At 35.7% G+C, this 27,060-nt stretch overlaps 1 protein-coding gene and 1 pseudogene across 4 annotated transcripts in view; both read right to left on the minus strand.

The window, feature by feature from the left end:
• Nucleotides 1-27,060, minus strand: part of LOC129143984 (uncharacterized) — a 320,066-nt gene that overhangs the window by 119,540 nt on the left and 173,466 nt on the right. The gene's annotated exons all lie outside the window — the stretch shown is intronic.
• On the minus strand, nt 7,229-8,796 carry LOC100614126 (succinate--CoA ligase [GDP-forming] subunit beta, mitochondrial-like; annotated as a pseudogene).

Consider the following 27,060-nt stretch of genomic DNA (forward strand, 5'->3'; position numbering starts at 1 on the left):
AAATTAGAATCATATCAAACCCAATATTATCATATTTATTAAACATATGCCAAATTTAGTGTACCCTCAGAAGTTTTATTGCAGACACATCCATTTTTCATTAAAATCTACATCTTTTTGAAATAAACTTTAGCATTCATTATAATTTATTGCATGCCACGAAAGGGTACATAATTGTTTTTCAAAAAAAGAAAATTAACATAATAAGTATATTGCCTTATATCTTTGCAGATCATTCACCCTGAATTACAGACTCACCCATGTTGGGGGAGAACTTATATGTAATCTAAAACAACTTTCTTGATAGCTTTGAAAGAAAAATGAATCCAACTTGTGACTTCAGCAATTACCTTAGCCTAAAAATGATCTAAATAATACACAATATATATCATGTTTTCTAATATATTAAAATAATACTGTAATATGACTACAGTGACCATATATTCTACAGTGAACAGGGAAACTGTTGTGAATTTAGTCTTGATACTGTGTAAAATGAAACATCTGGACATACAATCATCCTAGCTCTCAACTCCCTTGATAGGAATCCTCTGTTTGTGTTCATGTTGGCTTATTTTTTAATTGTTGTTTTTGAAATATTGTGTGTTGCATTTTAGATTTAAGGCAATTTGGGGGTAAAAATAAAATTTTTAGATTGTTTTTATGACTGTGGAATACAAAAAGTGTCCATTTTATAAGTTTAAAAATTTCTACTCCCATACCATATAAAAGGAAAACCACTACATTATTTTATGATGCAAACATCATATTTTTAAAAAATCAATTTGTAAATGAATCAGATGCTAACTTGTTCAAAATCCTGGGAGGAAAGTGATGGCAAACACCAACTGGTAACTGAATAGCATTTATGGAAAAGATGGTTACTAAAGTGTGGGTAGGGCTAAGGGAAACATCAAAGGGTGCTGAAGCATCCAGCATCTCGCAATACTGGGAAACTTTTAACCCTCCTTAGGACTGAAAAATTACAGGGAAGGAGCATCCAGAATAAATATCCCTATGTATCTTTTTACTTCTTTCTTATCAGCTGTTGATGTTAGCCATTGACCAACATCAGCTAGAAGCAGAGAGCAAGAGAACTCAAATGGAACACTGCGACAACATCAGGCACAGGACACACAGAAAGATAAAGAAATGTGATTAGATTTGGGGGGGCAAAACAGAATATTCAACACACATGCTAAGACAGAGCAACTTGCTCTGAAAGAAAACAAAGCTAGATCTACTTTTGAAGATTTATATTTATAGCCTGGAATTATTTCTCAACCTAAAATATTAAGATTATGTATATATTTTTAAATATTTTTAGTTTGGAATGTAAGATTAACTCTTGTGGATATGAACTTAGCTTGTTTTTGTAGCTGGTTTTGTAGCTTTGTTTTCAACAATCCATCACAGCTTAAGTAGTTGCAATAGTAAAGTTTCATCTGGAAAAGTTTGCATATGTAAGTGGGGTAATTGCTAAAAGAAAGTTGGATAAATGGACCATTTCCAAAGTTGTGCATAAGGAAAGGGAAAACTGACACAGAGCAGCAAAGTACTTAGCCTTTGCAATACCAGGGAGCAGCGGGAGATAAAGGGAGTGGTCACATAACCTGAAGAGGCTATCTCACAAGCAATATCACCTCCCATAGAGGGACATGGATAACTCATGGCAAAAGGTAGGGAAAAGTCCTAGTATTACTGTCCTGGCTTCACTGTCTTCCCATTTCTGGTCTCCTCTTGGTTCTTGTGGTGGACTGAATTTAGTGAGAATAAGAAAGCAGAAAGCTTAATGACATCTTGACTCATCTTGAGGCTCAGGTCACAGGCTGGATGAAAAAGGATAAAGAGGAGGTCTGGAAGGGCAAAAAGAAAATATCCAGCACATCAAGAGAATAGGTATTGCAATTCCTAGTTCCTATTTTAGAATTCCTATTATTAGAGAGATATTGAAATCTGGTAATTTTTTTTAAATGTCACAATTTTTCAGAGGAAAAAATATTCTAAGGAGACTAATAATACTCTCACTTTAGACGATGACAAAACTATATGCTCTCAAAAATAGAAGTGAGAGAAATCTGATAGGGAGTGATGCAAAAACACTGGAAGTTGGAGACAAAGAATAAATCTAAAATTAAAGAAGCTATCCAAATTCATTTTGATAAATACCCATTATTATGACAGGTAATTTCAACTCATGTCTCTTGTAAAAATTTGATGGACACTCAAACTTATCCGAGTTAGTTTCAAGTATGTTTGAGAAAATTCCAGACCTTGGCAAAATTAAATGACCTCAAACTTCTGGCCTAAGAAAATTTCTTTTTAAATCTGTGTGGAATTTTGTACTATAAATATTGAGTTCTTCTTTTTTTCTGAATAAATGTTTTAAAAAGGTTTACTCAATTAATGCTTTTCTTTGAAGCTTTTTTTTAAAATCAATTAGGGACTTAATATTCATCTTATTTTAAGAGGAATACTAGCAGACTCTTCAGGCTTAATTACTACTGAAATGTAAAGAAAACAAAGCAGGAAACCACCTTACATTTAGTATGAATTGAAGATAAATATCACAAAACAATATTTTTATTACATTGTGTTTACACTAAAATACTAGTCTCATAAAGATATTACCAGTACTTAGAAACTACGGTTAAAAGTCTGAAATTAGAATGAGGCAGTGGATACTTTATATTACATTACATTATACATTACATGGTACAATACATTACATTGTATTCTTGCTATTTTTCTATTGAATTAACATCTGGATTTATACATTTATTACCTATTTTGTGCAGAATTCATGACATATATATTTGTATATCCCATTCAAAAACAAAACCACCACTTGATATTACGATTCTGGGAATAGTTAATTATTTCATTAGCACATTCTAAAATTCAAAATCATTTGACAGCTTATTTAAAAAATCAACAAAAATATAAGAACAATATTTTGTTTTAAAAGTTTTCAAAAGTGTACATACATATTTTAACGGTGCTGTATAAATAAAAAATCGATTGCAAAAAATCCTGAGACATATTTTCTGATAGGGAGTGATGCGGAAACACTGGAAGTTGGAGACAAAGAATAAATCTAAAATTAAAGAAGGTATCCAAAATCCAGTTATCTGTATTAAATTAAAAATAATACTTCTATTTCAGTATGGGGAACTTTTCATGATGGAAGCATTTGGATACAAAATGTTTATATTGCACTACTGTTGGAATTAAGGATTTCTATTTTAATATGTCAATAATTTTCTCACATAAAAACGCAGGTGGTTTTAAGCCATTTACCTGGCTTTAGCTCCATACATGTGATTTGCAAAGAAACTAGTACCTAGTAACCAGACAAAGCAGTGTCATAATGAAAATATCAACAAAATAATGTCATACGTTTATTTTTTAGTAGAAAAATACAAATTGTTATGTTTTTTAAAAAACCTTCACTTAGACCTCTAATATCCTATTAAATGCAGTGTGAAAACTCATTAAATTGAATGTTCTTATTCAGTCAAATAAGTTATTTTATGAAAAAGAAAGCCTTGTGTCAAAAACACATAAAACACTACATTGTGGGAAAATAATTAATAATAGATAGTTTAATATAATGTACAAAAATAGGTAAATTGAAATTGTACATCTTTTAATATTTATCACATTAAATCTCTGAATTAGAATTTCCTTGATACATCTTCTACAGATTTATCTCCTTAAATGTAGCCTGTTCACTTTCCAAATATAAAAATGACCAAACACATAAATAAATACACACACAAACACACTCAGGAAAATTAACATTAAACTACACACACACACACTCACACACATACACATTAAGTACACATGTTTTAATTTATTACTTAATAAAAATAAGTACATAAGTAAATAAGAACAACAAAGTAAATAAAATCAAGCAACATTAATGCCATTTAGTTTCACATACTACTTTCCAAACCAACCATAGCCTCTATGGTAATTTTATTCCACATTTCATTTTTGAATAATGCTTAAATTACATAAATTTTTATGAATTTCTAAGAGGAAAGACTATTTTAAATAAATCTCAATCCTTGGAAATTAGCATAAGTGATTTAATTCATTTCTGTGTCTTTAAACTTGGAACAAATACTAGCAATTATACTAATATTTCTTCAGTGAAACATAGATTGTCACACTAAGTGGCATAAATTAAGATTCTAAAGCGTCTCATGTTAATTCAGGTCAGGTCTTGCCACCAAATGAATTCAGATTATGTCTCATTTTGCTGCCAAGTGAGTTGTGAAAGGTTCTTGAGTTTGAGGCTTATTTGTTTCAGGTTTGCTTGGAATTGTAGATAAAGGATTTAGTGTTCAGATTTGTTTGGATTTTGGAATTGAGATAAAGAATTATAAAATCATCAATAATTTATCTAAAAGCTATTAAATGTATCCTCACTAAGTGGGTGAGGAGACTATCCCAGGGAGGTTAAGTAAATTTCCCAAATTAACACAGCAAAACAATGAAGTCAGGGACTAAAACAAGGCAGTGATGTTCAGAGGCCAAGCTTTTAATCAGTTGGTTATGCTTTCATAAGATTATTGTGAAGGCTGTGTGCAGTGACTCACGCCTATAATCCCAGCACTTTGGGAGGCCAAGACGTGCAGATCACTTGAGGTCAGGAGTTCGAGACCAGCCTGGCCAACATGGTGAAACCCCTGTCTCTACTAAAAATTAAAAAAAATTAGCTGGACATGGTTGTGCAGGCCTGTAATCTCAGCTACTGGGGAGGCTGAGGCAGTAGAATCACTTGAACCTGAGAGACAGAGGCTGCAGTGAACTGAGATTGAGCCGTTCCACTGCACTTCAGCCTGGGCGACAGAGTGAGACGCTTGTCCCCAAAAAAATAAAAAAAAAAAAAGAAAAATTACTATGAGGATTTTGTTGAATAAACAATTCAAATTTCTTATAGTTACTGCTATATAGGAAGTCGACCTTCTTTTCTTTCTTTTCTCCTGTAGAACATGCACAGTTGTCCAATTACCAGAGTAACCATGGTAATGGAAATGGATGTACCCGTAACATGCCATTCTACATGACCTCTGGTGGCCATAAACGGTCAGTAAAATCTTCTCACACTGCCTACTTCCCAGAGCTCCTTGCATCTTATATTCTCTTTTTTTTCTTTTTCGCCCATGATTATCTAACTAAAACATGGAGTTATGTACATCTTTGCCACAGATGATTTTTCCATCCATAACAAGTGGCTGATAGGGTGTACTTCTAAAATCTCTCACCAATAGGGAAAAATATCATTTCACATAAACAATTTTTCCAGATGGCATTGATAGAGTACCACCATATTTCTAATAATTTGTACGCTGATGGCTTTATTTTCACTTTTTAATTTATTTTGTTTGACATTGGAAGATGATTAGATTTGTTAAAATGAGGATTTAAATCATAATGTTATCCTATACTGTTTTGGATCCATAATAATCAACATGCAATATATTTAGAGTCAATATTTATCAAAGCAAAAGGACTTTTTAAAAGGTATGTTCTAAGCCTCCTTTTAGCCAACGGAATAGTACCTTCCTCCCCGACTAAGAAACCAATTACCTAAGAAAAATATTACTCAGAGCAAAGTAATGAGGCAGAATTATGGAAGGGAAAAAAAAAGATAATTTATTCCCAAAGGGGAAAGAAATGTGCAAATACAGCACCTACTGCAGTTTTACTCTGCCTTCTTTCTGACTCTCAAGTATATTTACAGAGGAAAACTGATAATATTTGTAATAATCTAAAAAAATAGTTAATATCTATATTAGCTATTAGTATTTGGATTAGTATTTTTATTATAGAGTTTACAAACGGAATTTCATTTAAATATGTATACAGACAAACATTTTCCAAAAGTTGAACAGAAACCTTATCTCAATTTTTTTCCCACAAGTAAAATGGACATCATGGAAAAGAAGTCACATTTCCTTGGATTACATGTTCCCATCTTTCTACCACAAGCTGGTAGATTCTGGGGGACAGGGGTGGTGTGGGGTGGGAGATGAGAGAGGAGAGAAGATTCTGATATTCAACACAATTTGATCTTTAGCATTGTCTCACCGTGAAATGACTTAATTATAGAGATTTCCATAAGAATCAGCACTCTTCAGTTTTGATACTAAAATGGAAACTCCTACTCTAAAATCACAAATAAGTCTCCTGGCTTTCTTTTTAGTGTGAGCTAAACAGTATATTCAATATTAAGGAAAATGATGAAATACACATATGGTATATTAATGGAGACATTCCACGGTAAAATATACTTTGGAATACTCACAGATTTTACAAACATGTGTTGGAATTAGAAACTTGTAAAAGCTGCTGTAGTGTATAATAGCTTTTCGTTTGGATGTCTTAGCTGTGCCTTTTTGGTAGTTTATACATTAAATGTAATCTTGTCTGCATTTTTTTGTGGCCTGTGATTTTTGTTTTTATTATGTAGAATTAGATGTCCACCAAAATTCTTGTAAGTGAACCAGGACCTGATTTCAAATTCTGAATATGCACACAATATTTGCCTATATATACTGCTCCCCAAAGTCAGCAAAACACTGCCTATTGAGCAGGCTTACCATAACAGAAAAGTATGAGAATGCAGGATGTTATTTTTATAAAGACTATAAGTAAAATCAGATTTAGACTGTCTAGATATCTTATTCTAGAAAATACAGGTTTAAGATTTTTCAGACAGGCCAGGTGCAGTGGCTCACACCTGTAATCCCACCACTTTGGGAGGCTGAGGCAGGTGGATCACGAGGTCAGACGTTCTAGACCAACCTGACCGATATGGTGAAAGTCCATCTCTACTTTAAAAATACAAAAATTCACCAGGTGTGTTGGCATGTGCCTGTAGAGCCAGCTAGTTAGGAGGCTGAGACAGGAGAATTGTTTGAATTTGGGAGGCAGAGGTTGCAGTGAGCCAAGATCACGTGACTGCACTCCAGCCTGGGCAACAGAGCGAGACTCTGTCTCAAAAAAACAGATTTTTCAGATAGTGATTCTTGCTCATACTTTTCTCCTTCATTTCCCAATGAGATAATTTCCTTCACACTGATGAGAGAAATCCATTTCTTTATGGAAAAAATGGCTTTATTTCTTCAACTGATCAGGACAAAGACATCACTTATTGGCCATGCTGGCCGCAGCCTTCTTGGGCTGATATAATGGGGAGTCCACTGTTAGACTATTGTTGAGTATGTTCTGGGCCCTTGAACATTGGTTCATTCCAGAGCACCTTCAATTCTAATGCCTGGAAGGCTTTGGTGATCCCATTGGCAATGATAGCACAGTGGACGATACCACCAAAAATATTGACAAGGATGGCTTCAACCTTAGGATCAACTGTGAGCAATGTGAATGCTTGATACACTTGAGCTTACTTTACAACACCTCCACGATTCCAAGAAGTTGACTGGCTTCCCACTACTAAGAAAAATGGTATCACAAGTAGCCATGGCTAATCCAGCACCATTCACAAAGCAGGTAATGTTCCCATCCAGTCGTATGTATTATATATCATGTCTGGCAACTTCATATTCAATGAGCTCTGTATTTGTGCATTTTCACACTGCTGTATATTACCTCGGTAATTTATAAAGGAAAGAGGTTTAATTGACTTATAGTTCTCCATGGCTGGGAAGGCCTCAGGAAACTTACAATCATGTCAGTAGGTGAAGGGGAAGCAAGGCATTTTTTATACGGTGGCAGGCGAGAAAGAAGGGGAAAGTGCCACACTTTTAAACCATCAGATCTCGTGAGAACTGACTCACTATCACAAGAACAGCATGCGGCAACCACCCCCATGATCTAATCACCTCCCACTGAGTCCCTTCCTTGACACGTGGGCATTACAATTTGAGATAAGGTTCGAGTGAAGTCACAGAACCAAACCATATCAGGCTCATTCTCCGATTTGTCATCCATAGCAGATAGGTCCTGTTGTCAGAATTCTGCATTGTCATGAAAGTTTACCTTGGCATTAAAACAGACAACTTGTCTTTCTCAAGTTTCACCAAAAGGATTCACTATCACCTGAGTAGCATCAGTTTTTAGGAAGAGATTATACAGTTTCTTAATTTGATCTGCAACCTGGATTTTCAAAGACCCAAGGAAGCCTAGATTTTCTGACATCTGCTGAACTCTGAACTTGGCTGTCCTTTATCCCTTGAAAAATTTGTTCCTTAAAAATAAATTCTGAATTTGCAGCAGCAACCTCTTCAAGGTCAGTGCTCCCTGGGGCCTGCCCACCAGCATGGGGCCATTGCAGGACCTGTCCATCAGAATCACCAGGTAAGTTTTTCTGGAAATGTCCAAGGTTTCAGTAACCATCAGCTTGTTAACTTTCACATCTTCTTTTAGAGTTTGGTTTTTTGCCCCAAACATACCCAATCACCTGTTTAGCCAGCTGTCCCACAACTTTAGGTTCTTTTGTTAAGTGAACACCTCCTTTCAAACCACAATTGAAGACACCCTTTCCTCTTCCTCCAGCTAAGATCTGGGCTTTTAATTAAAACAATTTATTTTGCTTTTAGTCTCTTAGCAACCTCAAGTTCTTCATTCACAGTGTCTGCTACAAAGAATCTTTGAACTCTCACTCTGTTGTCAGACATCAGTTTCTTGCTCTGGCATTCCTGGAGGGTCTGCCATCTTCTGGAAGTTAATTGAAGTGCCTGGACCTGGCTACCAAGAACCAGAGTGGAGCACTAGGTCTCGCAGAAGTTTCCTGGCTTGTGCTACCAGGAGAATGTCATTTTAAACAGAAAACCCGAAGTGGGGTATTGGGACTCGGATTATTATTTTTAGTTCTCGTAGATGAGTGCTTTCTAGATATTAGCTATTATTATTTGGATTATTCTTTATATACTAATTATTCCTTAATTAGAACAATGAGTGCTAACAGAGACTGAAATTGGTAAATTCAGTCTCTAAAAATATATATATATATATTTAAATATATATTTATTTAAAGGGCTTGACTGAAGCAGTGAGTGTTATAGCTATTATTACTAGTAGAATGTATATTCATTTATTTCATATAGTAATAACATAAGTATACTATCACCATCCTCTCCACAAAAATCTGAAAAATTAGGACCCAAGGTCAAAGCTAATAGTGAGTTTGCTGCTGGAAACAAAATATTGTATATTAAAAATACTTTCTCTTAAAGACTGTACTGAGCTTCCAAGTATTCCCTTCCTAGTAAAATCCAAGAATGTATTTTGCAAATAACAGGAGTCAATGAGGATTGGTTCATCTCTCAGCGTGTAATTCCTCTTTCAAAAACATGGTACCGCTTTTTTGTCTGAATGTTATTATTGTTATATTGAGTGTGTAGGCAAAAGCACCAGTTAAAATCCAGGCCACTTATCAAAAATCAGCTTTCATGACACATGCTCTCTTCTTGGCCAATACATTACATAATATTTTTCTGATAAACAGAATACATTGTGACTATATATGCTTTGATATTGTTTATTCATTCTGAGCCCTTATTTATAAAAAGTTTGTGTATTATCAGTTGCCGCCAATCTGTGAAACATCAATTCCTATTAACATCCCTCAAACTGGACATATATTTTCCATGTCCAAAAATAGAAGACATTTGTAATGGCATTGAAAGAACTACTAGATAATGGTATTGACACATCATTATCAATTTAGCATTAATGTGTCTAACTGGAGCACCTATCCTTCAATAACACATATTGAGGTTAAAAGATTCTCTAGGAGATAGTAATTTAACCCCTAGGAATTATTCTAGTGGTAATTATTTCAGGTTCAATGGGATCCTGGTGGAAAAGCCACTTTTGACCAGGAATTATTTTTCAGTTCCTCTGCTTGTATATCTCATCAAAAATAAAATATTTAAAATTTAATTTAGTTAAACAAGTATTTACAGGAATTAATCTAACAGATTTTCCATGTGGCTAAGGGAGAAATGAGTACTTTAAGTTGAATGGCTCACTGTAGTGATAAAGACATTATTAAATTATTTTACTGTGAATAAAAAAGCAGTTATAATTGGGTTCAAGATATCATATAGAGAAGATTATCTCTAATAAATCAGAAACTAATTATATATCTTTTAATCTAGGATATAATTATTAATCACAAGGAAGTGAAAATTACGGTAGCTATGCCCTGTAATTATTAGATTTTGAGATAAATAATAATTATGATTTTAAAATTTGCAATGGATATTGGAAGACCACAGTCTAGACCGGTGTATAGAAAAGAAATATAAACTTAAAATTAAATATATATATCAAGATTAGCTGTTATACTTGGACTTTAAATTCAGAATTCTCATTTGCATCTTCTTATGTCTCAGTCCTAATTGTGGCTTTACCCTGTTAGATACTAATTTATACATCAGGAAAATAAATAGGCTCAGAGCTGTTTAGTAACTTGACAGGTTTCCCCAGTAGTAGAGCATAGAGGACTGATGCTCTTGAGAGAGATTTGCCTTAGCAGCCCTGATTCCAAGTTGGTGGGCTTGATATTACATATTACTCTTGCTTACTCAGAGCTTCCAAACTGCTTCTCTCCCAAACATATCAATCTTTTGGGAGTCTAAAACTGCTTCTTAAATTGTAGCTTTCTTAGTTTTTCACTCCTTTTTTTTTTTTAATAATGCACATACCTTTGCCTATTTCCACACTTTGCACATATCAGATTTTTCCAGTTCTACGTCCTATTTCATCCCAGCTGACAATTAGAAATTGATGAATTCAGTCTCTAAAATCACCATCTTCATTTTAACTCTTCAGATTAATTATCAACCATTCTCTACCCTGTTATTTACCCCAGGAAGCTGATCTATGTGTATTACATCAATGGTCTGCTTTCACTTCTGCTTCTAAGAAGTGTTGCCACAAAGGAATCCAACATTGGTAGGAAAGAGGAGAGTGAGATGAAGACGTTTACCCCTTGACTCTCTCCTGGCCGAGTTACTGGGATTGGTTGTGTTCCAGCCGATAGTCACAGATCCTCTTAAGGGAGACTTTCTATTGACTCTACTTTCCATTCTGAAACTACTTTTTGCCCTATTCCACCCCTATCATCTTTAGGGGCTAAGATACCCAAAACCTGTTACCACTGTATTATCTTTTATTATTTTCCTATATCTACTTCTAATTGTATAAATGATAGTTTTTTTTTTTTTAAATCCTTAAATTATCCTAAAATGTGTGTGCCATCTGTTTTGCTGGGACCATGACTTAAGTACACAGTCAACAATTTGCCCAAAGTAATGAAAAAATAATTATAAATTGTGGCATTATTCTCAGTTTAAATCACCAGTAAGTATTTAAAGACTATACTTTGTGAAATGAACAACTGGAAAATTGTTTCTTGTGTGAAAGATAATGTATTAATGGCAGAAGAACATTGAATAAGAAATTGGCTCCCAGGCATATAGAACTCACTTGATAAAAAAAGTGGATGGAAAATATTTACTTATCCAAGTAATACATATTAATGTTAATTAGAAATATTCAAATTCATACAGTTTCCCTGGCCTGTGTCCTAGCTTTTCTCATAATTAGTTCTTAAGCTGTGATCCCAAGAATGTAGAGCATATAAGAGTGAGAGAAGGTTATCAAGAATCAATTTATGTTCATAATTAGTAAAAAATTGAAATGATAAACGAAAGATCTCTACAAGCACAATGAAAGCCTTACTCTTCTGGAGCCATTTTACGAAGATTTTAAAAAACCATTCTTAACCAACATCTGATGACTTATAATATTTTACTAGTAACTGTAAACATAAAAGAATAGCAAATTAGCCTTTTGCCAAAAAGTAAACTCGTAAATCTAAGTGTGATTTATTGTTTCATTTGTGTTAATTGCATTTACAAGAGCTAAATGTAAATGGGCTACTTTGGGACACTAAATAAACCTGATTTAATCCTCATGTTCTACCTGCAGCACGATTGTGAGCCCGTCTGATTGACATGTTGATTTCCTCTCCGTAAGGGTGATATAATTAATGTGACCTTTTGGTAAGGTGGGAGATATAGGGTGAGACAAGTGCTCTCTGCAGAGCTATTAGCAGCTTCTGAGCAATTTGCTAATAGTAGAGCTACCTTTATTAAAATCATCGGTTAAGAAGATAATTGACAACCATAGTAATGAGCATGTACAGCGAAGGGAGAGACCATCAAGTGAAGTAAAACTATTAATTACTTAAAAATTGATGAACTTTCTGTGCTAAGTAAACTGATTGGGAACTCTGGCTTTAAAATACAATGAATAATAAGCCTGCAAAAATTGTGAATCCATCCTCTCTGGAAAATTAAGTGGCTTTATTTCTACTGTTAGATAGCATTTTTATGAAATAATTTTTGCCATCAACATCCAACTCCAGATATGGTGATACCTATATGTGGTGGAAGCATGAGCCTCTTACATTCTAAGTCTTAAAAGCCCTCCTTATATTCTAGCTCTAAAAGACTCTCCACATGATATATGTGAAAAAGATTCATCATGTGCTGGTTACCAACCTGTCTGAGTCCAGTGAAATAGTTACGTGAAGCAGGTTTATTACTCATGGACAGGCAGCAAGGGACAACAGAAGCCTAGAATTCACTGTGACCCTCTAACCCCATGCTCAAAAAAGCTGCCCATGAGGTACAGGTCTCATCTATGTAACCCTCACTTGCACCATAGCTGAAGTACCCCTTGAAGTTTTATGAACTACTGGGAGAAAGAATTGAAGGATATCGTGTTTCTAGTGGGGGATGGAACAAAACTTGGATTGTTCCAACCACTTCCTCCCCATTTTCAAAGATTTTTTTTTATCAAATTGCATTACTAGCACATTCCACAGTTATTCTTCAGAACTATAAGCAAAACAGGTGGGAGGGGAACTGGATCAGGTCAAGACCACCCAGAGAACTGTTCTGCAATATACTTTGAAGTTAATCTGTCATGATGAGAAAAGACTGATACAACTACAGGTGTAATTTAAAAAGTATTTTTTTTCCCCAGAGTAAAAATGATATGACATAGAAATAGTTTAATGATGATTTTTCTAGCTGTCAGAATTCACCAATATATCCACTAGGGTATTAGGAGATAGCTCTATGTTCATCCAGACTCCGGTGATTAGGTGACTAATTTTTGTTTCTAATTTGTGCTGATAATCAATAAGCTCAATTTATGATTATTAATTGCAAGACTGCAATTAAAAGTGGATGTTTTAGAAAAATGGGAAATTAGGGAAGAGCTGAAAAGATTAGAGTAAATCATTGATACCAGTATGTTTGTTTTTATTCAGAGTAAGCATACTTCTAATCAGTGTTTACATTTTGATAATTCAGGGGAATCAAATATCCACATTTTCTTTTACTATTATTATTATTATTATTATTGTTTAAGTTCTAGGGTACATGTGCACAACATGCAGGTTTGTTACATATGTATACCTGTGCCATGTTGGTGTGCTGCACCCACTAACTCTTCATTTACATTAGGTATATCTCCTAATGCTATCCCGCCCACTACTGCCACCCCACAACAGGCCCCAGTGTGTGATATTCCCCTTCCTGTGTCCAAGTGTTCTCATTGTTCAGTTCCCACCTATGAGTGAGAACATGTGGTGTTTGGTTTTCTGTCCTTGCAATAGTTTGCTGAGAATGATGGTTTCCAGCTTCATCCATGTCCCTACAAAGGATATGAACTAATCCTTTTTTATGGCTGCATAGTATTCCATGGTGTATATGTGCCACATTTTCTTAATCCAATCTATCATTGATAGACATTTGGATTGGTTCCAAGTCTTTGCTATTGTAAATAGTGCTGCAATAAACATACGTGTGCATGTGTCTTTATAGCAGCATGATTTATAATCCTTTGGGTGTATACCCAGTAATGAGATGGCTGGGTCAAATGGTATTTCTAGTTCCAGATCCCTGAGGAATCGCCACACTGTCTTCCACAATGGTTGAACTAGTTTACAGTCCCACCAACAGTGTAAAAGTGTTCCTATTTCTCCACACCCTCTCCAGCACCTGTTGTTTCCTGACTTTTTAATGATCACCATTCTAACTGGTGTGAGATGATATCTCACTGTGGTTTTGATTTGCATTTCCTTGATGGCCAGTGATGATGAGCATTTTTTCATGTGTCTTTAGGCTGCATAAATGTCTTCTTTTGAGGAGCGTCTGTTCATATCTTTTGCCCACTTTTTGATGGGTTTCTTTGTTTTCTTCTTGTAAGTTTGAGTTCTTTGTAGATTCTGGATATTAGCCCTTTGTCAGATGAGTAGATTGCAAAAATTTTCTCCCATTCTGTAGGTTGCCTGTTCACTCCAATGGTAGTTTCTTTTGCTGTGCAGAAGGTCTTTAGTTTAATTAGATCCCATTTGTCAATTTTGGCTTTCCTTGCCATTGCTTTTGGTGTTTTAGACATGAAGTCCTTGCTCATGTCTATGTCCTGAATTATATTGCCTAGGTTTTCTTCTAGGGTTTTTATGGTTTCAGGTCTAATATTTAAGTCTTTAATCCATCTTGAATTAATTTTTATATAAGGTGTAAGGAAGGGATCCAGTTTCAGCTTTCTACATATGGCTAGCCAGTTTTCCCAGCACCATTTATTATCTAGGGAATCCTTTCCCCATTTCTTGTTTTGTCAGGTTTGCAAAGATCAGATGGTTGTAGATGTGTGGTATTATTTCTGAGGGCTCTGTTCTGTTCCATTGGTATATATCTCTGCTTTGGTACCAGTACCATGCTGTTTTGGTTACTGTAGCCTTGTAGTATAGCTTGAAGTCAGGTAACATGATGCCTCCAGCTTTTTTCTTGTGGATTAGAATTGTATTGGCAATGTGGGCTCTTTTTTGGTTCCACATGAACTTTAAAGTAGGTTTTTCCAATTCTGTGAAGAAAGTCATTGGTAGCTTGATGGGGATGACATTGAATCTATAAATTACCTTGAGCAGTATGGCCATTTTCACAATATTGATTCTTCCTATCCATGAGCATGGAATGTTATTGCATTTGTTTGTGTCCTCTTTTATTTCCTTGAGCAGTGGTTTGTAGTTCTCCTTGAAGAAGTCCTTCACATCCCTCGTAAGTTGGATTCCTAGGTATTTTATTCTCTGTGAAGCAATAGTGAATGGGAGTTCACTTATGATTTGGCTATCTGTCTGTTATTGGTGTATAAGAATGCTTGTGATTTTTGCACATTGATTTTGTATCCTGAGACTTTGCTGAAGTTGCTTATCAGCTTAAGGAGATTTTGGATTGAGATGGGGTTTTCTAGATATACAATCATGTCATCTTCAAACAGGAACAATTTGACTTCCTCTTTTCCTAATTGAATACCCTTTATTTCTTTCTCCTGCCTGATTGCCCTGGCCAGAACTTCCAACACTATGTTGAATAGAAGTGGTGAGAGAGCATCCCTGTCTTCTCCCAGTTTTCAAAGGGAATGCTTCCAGTTTTTGCCCATTCAGTATGATATTGGCTGTGGGTTTGTCATAAATAGCTCTTATTATTTTGAGATACATCCCATCAATACCTAATTTATTGAGAGTTTTTAGCATGAAGGGCTGTTGAATTTTGTCAAAGGCCTTTTATGCATCTATTGAGATAATCATGTGGTTTTGTCTTTGGTTCTGTTTATATGTTGGATTACATTTATTGATTTGCATATGTTGAACCAGCATTGCATCCCAGGGATGAAGCCCACTTGATCATGATGGATAAGCTTTTTGATGTGCTGCTGGATTTGGTTTGCCAGTATTTTATTGAGGATTTTTGCATCACTGTTCATCAGGGATATTGGTCTAAAATTCTCTTTTTTTGTTGTGTCTCTGCCAGGCTTTGGTATCAGGATGATGCTGGCCTCATAAAATGAGTTAGGGAGGATTCCCTCTTTTTCTATTGATTGGAATAGTTTCAGAAGGAATGGTACCAGCTCCTCCTTGTACCTCTGGCAGAATTCGGCTCTGAATCTGTCTGGTCCTTGACTTTTTTTGGTTGGTAAGCTATTAATTATTGCCTCTATTTCAGAGCCTGTTATTGGTCTATTCAGAGATTCAACTTCTTCCTGTTTAGTCTTGGGAGGGTGTATGTGTGGAGGAATTTATCCATTTCTTCTAGATTTTCTAGTTTATTTGCATAGAGGTGTTTATAGTATTCTCTGATGGTAGCTTTTATTTCTGTGGTATCAGCGGTGATCTCCCCTTTATCATTTTTTATTGCATCTATTTGATTCTTCTCTCTTTTCTTCTTTATTAGTCTTGCTAGCGGTCTATCAATTTTGTTGATCTTTTCAAAAAACCAGCTCCTGGATTCATTGATTTTTTGAAGGGTTTTTTGTGTCTCTATCTCCTTCAGTTCTGCTCTGATCTTAGTTATTTCTGGCCTTCTGCTAGCTTTTGAACATGTTTGCTCTTGCTACGACAGTTCCTTTACTTGTGATGTTAGGGTGTCAATTTTAGATCTTTCCTGCTTTCTCTTGTGGGCTTTTAGTGCTATAAATTTCCCCTTACACACTGGTTTAAATGTGTCCCAGAGATTCTGGTATGTTGTGTCTTTGTTCTCGTTGGTTTCAAAGAACATCTTTATTTCTGACTTCATTTCGTTATGTACCCAGTAGTCATTCAGGAGCAGGTTGTTCAGTTTCCATGTAGTTGAGCGGTTTTGAGTGAGTTTCTTAATCCTGAGTTCTAGTTTGATTGCACTGAGGTCTGAGAGAGAGTTTGCTATAATTTCTGTTCTTTTACATTTGCTAAGGAGAGCTTTACTTCCAACTATGTGGTCAATTTGGGAATAAGTGTGGAGTGGTGCTGAGAAGAATGTATATTCTGTTGATTTGGGGTAGAGAGTTCTGTAGATGTCTATTAGGTCCGCTTGGTGCAGAGCTGAGTTCAATTCCTGGATATCCTTGTTAACTTTCTGTCTCGTTGATCTGTCTAATGTTGACAGTGGGGTGTTAAAGTCTCCCATTATTATTGTGTGGGAGTCTAAGTCTCTTTGTAGGTCTCTAAGGACTTGCTTTATGAATCTGGGTGCTCCTGTATTCGGTGCATATATATTTAGGATAGTTAGCTCTTCTTGTTGAATTGATCTCTTTGTCTTTATGTAACGGCCTTCTTTGTCTCTTTTGATTTTTGTTAGTTTAAAGTCTGTTTTATCAAAGACTAGGATTGCAACCCCTGCCTTTTTTTTGTTTTCCATTTGCTTGGTAGATCTTCCTCTATCCCTTTATTTTAAGCCTATGTGTGTCTCTGGACATGAGATGGGTCTCCTGAATACAGCACACTGATGGGTCTTGACTCTTTATCCAATCTGCCAGTCAGTGTCTTTTAATTGGAGCATTTAGCCCATTTACATTTAAGGTTAATATTATTATGTGTGAATTTGATCCTGTCATTATGATGTTAGCTGGTTATTTTGCTCGTGAGTTGATGCAGTTTCTTCCTAGCATTGATGGTCTTTACAATTTGGCATGTTTTTGCAGTGACTGGACAGGTTGTTCCTTTCCATGTTTAGAGCTTCCTTGCTCTTGTAAGGCAGGCCTGGTGGTGACAAAATCTCTCAGCATTTGTTTGTCAGTAAAGGATTTCATTTCTCCTTCACTTAAGAAGTTTAGTTTGGCTGGATATGAAATTCTAGGTTGAAAATTCTTTTCTTTAAGAATGTTGAATATTGGCCCCCACTTTCTTCTGGCTTGTAGAGTTTCTGCCGAGAGATCCACTGTTAGTCTGATGGGCTTCCCTTTGTGGGTAACCTGATCTTTCTCTCTGGCTGCCCCTAACATTTTTTCCTTCATTTCATCTTTGGTGAATCTGGCAAGTTTGTGTCTTGGAGTTGCTCTTCTCAAGGAGTGTCTTTGAGGCATTCTCTGTATTTCCTGAATTTGAATGTTGGCCTGCCTTGCTAGGTTGGGGAAGTTCTCCTGGATAATATCCTGCAGAGTGTTTTCCAACTTGGTTCCATTCTCCCCATCACTTTCAGGTACACCAATCAGACGTAGATTTGGTCTTTTCACATAGTCCCATATTTCTTAGAGGCTTTGTTCATTTCTTTTTATTCTTTTTTCTCTATGCTTCTCTTCTCGCTTCATTTCATTCATTTGATCATCCATCACTGATACACTTTCTTCCAGTTGATCAAATCGGCTGCTGAAGCTTCTGCATTTGTCATGTAGTTCTCGTGCCATGGTTTTCAGCTCCATCAGGTCATTTAAGGACTTCACTACACTGGTTATTCTAGTTAGCCATTCGTCTAATCTTTTTTCAAGGCTTTTAGCTTCTTTGCGTTGGGTTCGAACTTCCTCCTTTAGCTCAGAGAAGTTTGATCATCTGAAGCCTTCTTCTCTCAACTCGTCAAAGTCATTCTCCGTCCAGCTTTGTTCCATTGCTGGTGAGAAGCTGCGTTCCTTTGGAGGTGGAGAGGCGCTCTGACTTTTACAGTTTTCAGCTTTTCTCCTGTTTTTTCCCCATCTTTGTGGTTTTATCTACCTTTGGTCTCTGATTATGGTGACATACAGATGGGGTTTTGGTGTGGATGTCCTTTCTGTTTGTTAGATTTCCTTCTAACAGTCAGGACCCTCAGCAGCAGGTCTGTTGGAGTTTGCTGGAGGTCCACTCCAGACCCTGTTTGCCTGGGTGTCAGCAGCAGAGGCTGCAGAACATTGAATATTGCTGAACAGCAAATGTTGCTGCCTGATCATTCTTCTGGAAACTTCGTCTCAGAGGGGTACCCAGCCATGTGGGGTGTCCGTCTGCCCCTACTGGGGAGTGCCTCCCCTGTTAAGGTACTCAGAGGTCAGGGGCCCACTTGAGGAGGCAGTCTGTCCATTCTCAGATCTCAAACTGCATGGTGGGAGAACCACTACTCTCTTCAAAGCTGTCAGATAGGGACATTTAAGTCTGCAGAGGTTTCCACTGCCCTTTGTTTGGCTATGCCCTGCCCCCAGAGGCGGAGTCTACAGAGGCAGGCAGGCCTCTTTGAGCTGCAGTGGGCTCCACCCAGTCCTAGTTTCCCAGCCGCTTTGTTTACCTACTCAAGCTTCAGCAGTGGTGGGCGCCCCTTCCCCAGCCTCACTGCCGCCTTGCAGTTCGATCTCAGACTGCTGTGCTAGTAATGAGCGAGGCTCTATGGGCGTGGGACCCTCTGAGCCAGGCGTGGGATATAATCTCCTGGTGTGCTCTTTGCTAAGACCATGGAAAAGCACAGTATTAGGGTGGGAGTGATTTTCCAGGTGCCGTCTGTCACAGCTTCCCTTAGCTAGGAAAGGGAATTCTCTGACCCTTTGTGCTTCCCGGGTCTGCTTCAGCACATGCTTGGTGGGCTGCACCCACTGTCCTGCCCCCACTGTCCGACAAGCCCCAGTGAGATGAACCCGGTACCTCAGTTGGAAATGCAGAAATCACCCATCTTCTGTGTTGCTCATGGTGGGAGCTGTAGACTGGAGCTGTTCCTATTCGGCCATCTTGGAACCCAGCATATCCACATTTTCATTGGTCAAGAATGGTGATAGTATTAGTGTAACTTGTGTTACTTGATTGTGTGGCTGAATATTCATTTTAAATGATTATCCTTAGAAATCCAAGATATTTCTAATTCCTATGCACATGCACATTGAAGGTTTGGTTGAGTTTTGATTAAAAGGTGATTCATTTATAGTGGTTGTAATTGTGTTTTTATGCAGTTTTTCAGGTAACTGAGCAACTTTACTAGAACTATTGATCTTCTTCATGTAGTACAGTAACCAGGCCATCTGATGATATTTATCGATAGTACCCTGGATATGAATAAATGACTACATCTGAATTATTGTTTTATATGACCTAGAAAATTATATATATGACAAATATATAATTATATGTCATAAGTGAAAAAAATTTAAATTTGAGTGAATAAGTTTAAATTTGAGAATAAGTACAGGGATGGGGCAATAAAATAAGTAGAATAAAGAAGGGCTGAGGAATCTATGATTTCCACGTAGTCCTAAGTTCCTCAGAAGCACCAGATTATTTCAGTGACACATAACCATAACATAGGAATGTAGCATCTATATCCATCTTCTACTAGAATCTTAAATTACTTAGTGGAGGAAGTTCAGAATCACTTTAAAAACCTTTAAATATCTTATAACTTGGCCGGGCTTAGATACACCAAATAATTCAAAATGTGTACTATAAATTGTTACTTTTGTTATCACATTTCATATTGTTTCTCTTTATTTTAAGAAATTGTTCTTATTCAATAAGTTTAAAATGACTTTCAGGGTAGGATGCATGTAATATATCATTTTAATATGACATAATAGTATGCAATATTTTGAAGGGGATAAACCAATATGACATGAAAATATAGTGGTACTTCCTTATTTTTCTTATCTTTTATGGATTAGGAGAAAGTTATTATAATTACATTAATATAAAAAATTACATATAAATATATAGCACTATTTTGTATATTAGTTTAGGGCGTATACAACTGCTCATTTCTACAAATAAATTTCTTGTGCTTTTCAGAGGTTATTTTAGAAATACCATGCAAAATAGATAAATATATTGTAAATTTTCTATAATTATTATTGTTTATTATAGAATTTCAAATTGCCTCAGTTGATCTAATTTATTTTAGTCTTTTGGTTCACTTCTAACTTATCAAAAATATGTCTCATTACTATTGCAATATACAAAACTAGGCTACCTAATAATATTCTCTAAAGGTGTCCCGGTCAGAAATGGATGATTGCTACATCTAGAACAGTCGGTTTGCTCTAAATATGTAGATATGTTTTGAATACATATATTATTATGTTAAGTTCTGGGATACATGTGCAGGATGTGCAGGTTTGTTACATAGGTAAATGTGTGCCATTGTGGTTTGGTGCACCTGCCAACCCATCACCTAAGTATTAAGCCTAGCATGCATAAGCTATTTTTCATATCAGAAAGAGCAAAAAGGAGAGAAGTAAAAAATCACTTGCCTTCCTCTCAAATTCAAATTTCATTATTGGCATTCAATTTGAATTTCACTTGGGAACTTCATAACCTATAACAGGGTATGAAGATTGTGAGGCAATGGTCAAATAAAACTCAGTAGTATTATTTAACCTGCATTATTCAATAAACCCTTTACCTGCTATATGCATAAAATGAATAGTGTTTTCTCACATGTAATATTATATTCTATATGGAATTATAGCTTGATGAATTATGGCTTTTTAATATTTCATCAAGTTGTTGACTTATGTGAAATTGAATTTATCTTTACCCGATAAATAACGTAAGTATATGTTTCCTTAATAACAATAAGAATCACATACTAAAAGGTCAACATGATCTGCCACCTAGTTATCAATTTCTTCATAAATTACTAGCAGACATCAGTGCATAAATAACCCCCAAAGCAAACAAAAACCACACAAACCAAAATCAACCCATAATATCTAAGGCTGGACTCGGCACCTAATAGTATGCACTGTGAGCATGTACATTTCCTAAACACTTTATTCAGACAACTTAATACAGACATAGAAAATTATTAAAAAGCAGCACCTACCGAATAGCCAGGACACACACATTCTTCATATGTGTAGAGAATAAAAAGTGCTAACAGCATAAAAAATACTTTACATAACATCTGGTACATGTCAATGTTTTAAGTACAAAGGATATAAAGAAGACTGGTTTTTAAATTAAGACAAAGTGATAGTTTGTTGAGATAGAAATATTAATTAAAGACATAAAATGTATTGAAAATAATAATAGATGGAATAAATAAAATAAACTTTTATTAATTTTGGAAATTAGAAGACTGAAGAGTTTCATTTTTTAAGGAGAGAGTGTTAGAATCATAGTTTAGCATTATAACTTTATCATACTGAATTTCTTGTTTGGTGGAAAGAGAAAAAAAATACCCTGCCATAATATTGTCTAGTACAGAACAATATTAATAAGAAGCCAACACAGAATGATGATAGCAATAAAATTAAAGGTTGTTAATTCTGAAAGAATTAAGATGAATATTGAAGTCATTAGGAATGATTTCAAGAAATTACATAAAGTGAGCATATATGATCCGAGGTTGATCTACAATTAGTATGAGCCAGAGCACAAAGAAAGCTCAAAGTGATGGAACTTTAAATGAATAAGCAGAATTAGAGGAGTTATGTTTGCAGAAAAATCTAGTTCTGCTACTTGACAGAAGATAGATTATATATCTTGCCCTGACTGCCAATGCTGACTTCTCACCTGATGCCACAACTCCCCCAACGTGTATTACATTTGATAGACAAACTTCTACAAGAGAGAAATTAGGTCCCTTGGTGTACTATGGAATATCTAAGATCTCAATGATGAGAATATGTTATGAATACATAAATGAGAAATAAAACTAGAATAAATCCTTTTTAGAGTTTGGAGTGTATCTTGTCTGTCATAGAAGGATTTATAATTTAAGAGTAGAGAAAGATCAGCAAAGAAGCAGTAAAATAAGAGCTCCCAATTTCCAATAATGATATGTGACCTAATAAAACCAACTTTCTAACTATAAACCAATAACACGAAATCAATTTGCTAAAAATATTTAAAATATTTTAAAGACATTGATGAACTAAATAGATAATGAGGGAATATCATACCATGGCTAGAAGCCATTTTGATCACAGAGGTTTACTGAACTTGCATTTTAATTATTTAAAAAATGAAAAATGGGTCCAAACATCTCCTAGCATGGCTAATTTCATATGTCAACTTGACAAGATTAAGGGATAAACAGACTGCTGGTAAAGCATTATTTCTAGGCAATACTGTGAGGGTCTTTCCCGAAGAGATCGGTGCTTGAATCACTGAACTGAGTAAGGAAGATTGTCCTTAATGTGGATGGGCACCGTTCAAATGGCTAAGGGTGCAGATAGAACAAAATTTAGAGGAAAGGTGAATTTCTTTTATTTTTAAAGCTGAGACACTCTTCTTCTCCTGCTCTTGGACATCAGAACTTCAGGCCTTTGGAATCAAAGACTTGCACCAGTGGCCTCCTGGGTTGTTAAACCTTCGGCCTTGGACTGAGATTTACACCATTGGCTTCTCTGGTTCTCTGGTTCTCTGGTTCATTGGCTTCTCTGCTTCATTGGCTTCTCTGGTTTTTAGATGGACTAAGCCATGTTACTAGCATCCCTGGTTCTCTAGCTTGCAGAAAGCCTATCATGGTATTTCTTTGCCTCCATAATTGTGTGATTTAATTTCCCTAATAGATCCCCTCATTCATCTATCTATCTATCTATCTATCTATCTATCTATCTATCTATCTATCTATCTATCATACTATCATCTGTTGGTTCTGTCTCTGGAGAGCCATGACTAATATAAATTTTGGTATCAGGGTGGATTCTAGAGTAGGAAATGTTTAAGGATGAGCTTTCTTAATTGGTTTCTACGTTTCTGGAATTGGCTCTCTAATCCGATTAGACCTAAAAATGTTAAAGCCTCTACTTTCAGTGGTAGACAAAGCATTGGTCATTCACTTCTTGATCTGTTTAGAGGGATATGCAAAATATCTGCATTGGATATGATACTTCTAATCAAGCACTTGTTCAAGGCAAGGAAGTTAGTGAATCTGTAAACAATATTTTCAAACATTATGGAAAAGTAAAGAGTATAATGATATTGGTTGGTTGGCTCTAATGTTGCTGGAAAAAATGATGAAAGAAAAGGATAAGACAATTCTTGTCTCTGGATTAACAAGAATAGTCCAAAATCTTCCATGTCTGCCCTGAGAGGAAATCTTCTCTCCTGTAGCCACAGGGTTGAAATTTCTGAAAATCAAACACAAATTCTCTTAATGATATATGCTAAGTTAAAACAAAAGTTGAACTCTCAGCTTTGCAGGGTATATACTATTGAAGTGAGGGCATTGGTTGGAAAAGGATGGAATCCTATAATTTGAGATGTAGATGTGTGAGAAGACCCTAATTAAACTAGAACATTGAGTTTCTAAATTCTGATGAAACTTTTTTTGCCAGCAGAGGTGGCTTCACCACCCCCAGTGGCAGGGTTTACTCCATTCCCATTGGTAGTGGTCTCTCTACCCACAGTGTTAACAATCTTCATCTCTGTCTGAGGAATTAACCCAGAATTGCCTAAGGAAACAATAATGGTCTCCCCTGAGGCAGGTGCTAAGGAGGACAATACTGATTATCTTTAGGATTCATGCCCACCAACTTTCTTTGCTTCTAGACTCATAACTAGACTCAAGTCCCAGTAGGCCTCTAAAGGTGAGGTATAAAGTGTGACCCATGAGCAACTGCATTGTACTCCAAATGTACTACTTGAGTTTTCTAATTATAAAAACAGAAATCCAGAAAACATGTGGGAATAGATATTATAAATATAGGATTGCATGGTGCAAAAAACATAAAATTGGATTAAGCTAAATATATTGATATAAATCCACTAAGTAGAAACTCTCCATTTAATGTTGCAGGTCAGTGAATTAGAAAAGGTGCTAGCAGCTTAGTTGATTGGTTGGGTGAAACACATATAAACATATTACCCACTGTTGGTAAATTGAAGATGATAGATCTTTACTGGTTTAATGTAAGGAAGAAATTCAAATCTTAGGGAGATTGGAATGCTAGAGTAAATCTGTCACTAGAAATCTACTCCCCCACACTGGTAAGGTCCAGATGACTACCTTTCACCTATACTTTGTAATTCTACAAAATAAAATGTGGGACACACACAAAGGAAATATAAGTGAGAGTGTAAAAGAAATAGAGATTATGGTACCACACCTGGATTATGGTACACATGTGAAGCTTTGAATATCTACATCAATATAAATATAAAGCTTTTGGCAAATGATGAGATGGTTGTTGGCTCAAGGCATTAAGGACTATGCCTTTTTGTTATTAGCTGACAAAAAAAGCTAGATGGACAGAGGCTTCTTGGGTTGCATACAACCCAAGAAGATACAAAAACTACAGACTTAAACTATCAGTCAAAGATAGTCACTATTTTGGTACCAGTACCATTCTGTTTTGTTTACTGTGGCTTTGTAGTATAGTTTGAAGTCAGGTAGTGTGATGCCTCCAGCTTTGTTCTTTTTCCTTAGGATTATCTTGGCTATATGGGGTCTTCTTTTATTTCATATGAAATTTAAAGTTTTTTTTAAATAATTCTATGAAAAATGTCAATGATAATTTGATAGGAATAGCATTGAATCTATAAATTACTTTGGGCTGTATGACCATTTTCATGATATTTATTCTTCCTATCCAGGAAGATAGAATGTTTTTCCATTTGTTTGTGTCCTCTCTTATTTCCTTTAGCAGTGGTTTGTAGTTCTCCTTGAAAAGGTCCTTTACATCCCTCTTTGGCTGCGCTCCTAGGTATTTTATTCTTTTTGCAGCAATTGTGAAAAGGAGTTCATTACGATTGGGCTCTCTGCTTGGCTATTGTTGCTGGAAAGCAATGCTTGTGACTTTTGCACATTGATTTTGTATCTTAAGACTTTGTTGAAATTGCTTATCAGTTTAAGGAGTTTTGGGGCTGAGAATTATGGGGTTTTCTAAATATAAAATCATGTCATCTGCAAACAGAGACAATTTAACTTCCTCTCTTCCTATTTGAATATGCTTTCTTTCTCTTGCCTGACTGCCATGACCAGAACTTCCAATATTATGTTGAATAGGAGTGGTGTGAGAGGACATCCTTGTCTTGTGCCAGATTTCAAGGGGAATGTTTCCAGCTTTTGCCCAGTCAGCATGATATTGGCTGTGGATTTATCATAAATGGTTCTTATTATTTTGAGGTATGTTCCATCAACACTTATTTTATTGAGAGTTTTTAACATGAAGGGTTGTCTAATTTTATCAAAGGCCTTTTCTGCATCTATTTAGATAACTTTGTGGTTTTTGTCTTTGGTTCCGTTTATGTGATGGATTACATTTATTGATTTGCTTGTGTTGAACCAGCCTTGCATCCCAGGGATGAAGCTGACTTGATTGTGGTGAATGAGCTTTTTGATGTGTTGCTGGATATGGTTTACCAGTATTTTATTAAGGATTTTTGCATCAATGTTCTTCAGGGATATTTGCCTGAAGTTTCCTTTTATTGTTGTATCTCTTACCAGTTTACTCATAAAATGAGTTAGGGTGCATGGTACTGGTACCAAAACAGAAATATAGACCAATGGAACAGAATAGAGACCTCAGAAATAACACCACACATCTACAACCATCTGATCTTTGACAAACTTGACAAAAACAAGCAATGGAGAAAGAATCTCCTATTTAACAAATGGGGCTGGGAAAACTGAATAGCCACATACAGAAAACTGAAACTGGACCCCTTCCTTACGTGTTATACAAAAATTAACTCAAGATGGATTGGAGACTTAAATGTAAAACCTAGAACCATAAAAACCCTAGAAGAAAACCAAGGCAATACTAGTCAGGACACAGGCGTGGGCAAAGCCTTCATGACTAAAACACCAAAAGCAATTGCAACAAAAACCAAAATTGACAAATGGGATCTAATTAAACTAAAAGGCTTTTGCACAACAAAAGAAACTGTCACCGAAGTGAACAGGCAACCTACAGAATAGGAGAAAATGTTTGCAATCTATCCATCTGACAAAGGTCTAATATGCAGAGCTTAAAAGGAACTTAAAAAGATTTACAAGAAAAATAAACATCAGAAAGTGGGCAAAGGAAATAAACAGACACTTCTCGAAAGAAGACATTTATGCAGCCAACAAACATACGAAAAAAACCTCAATATCACTGATCATTAGACAAATGCAAATCAAAACCACAATAAGACACAGTCTCACTGCAGTCAGAATGGCAATTATTAAAAAGTCAAGAAGCAATGGATGCCGGTAAGGCTGTGGAGAAATAAGACCACTTTTACACTATCGGTGAGAATGAAAATTAGTTCAACCATTGTGGAAGACAGTATGGCAATTCCTCAAAGATCTAGAACCAGAAATACCATTTGACCCGGCAATCCTATTACTGGGTATACACCCAAAGAAATAT

The sequence above is a fragment of the Pan troglodytes genome, chromosome 4 (genome assembly GCF_028858775.2).
Source record: "Pan troglodytes isolate AG18354 chromosome 4, NHGRI_mPanTro3-v2.0_pri, whole genome shotgun sequence".
Lineage (NCBI taxonomy): Eukaryota > Metazoa > Chordata > Mammalia > Primates > Hominidae > Pan > Pan troglodytes.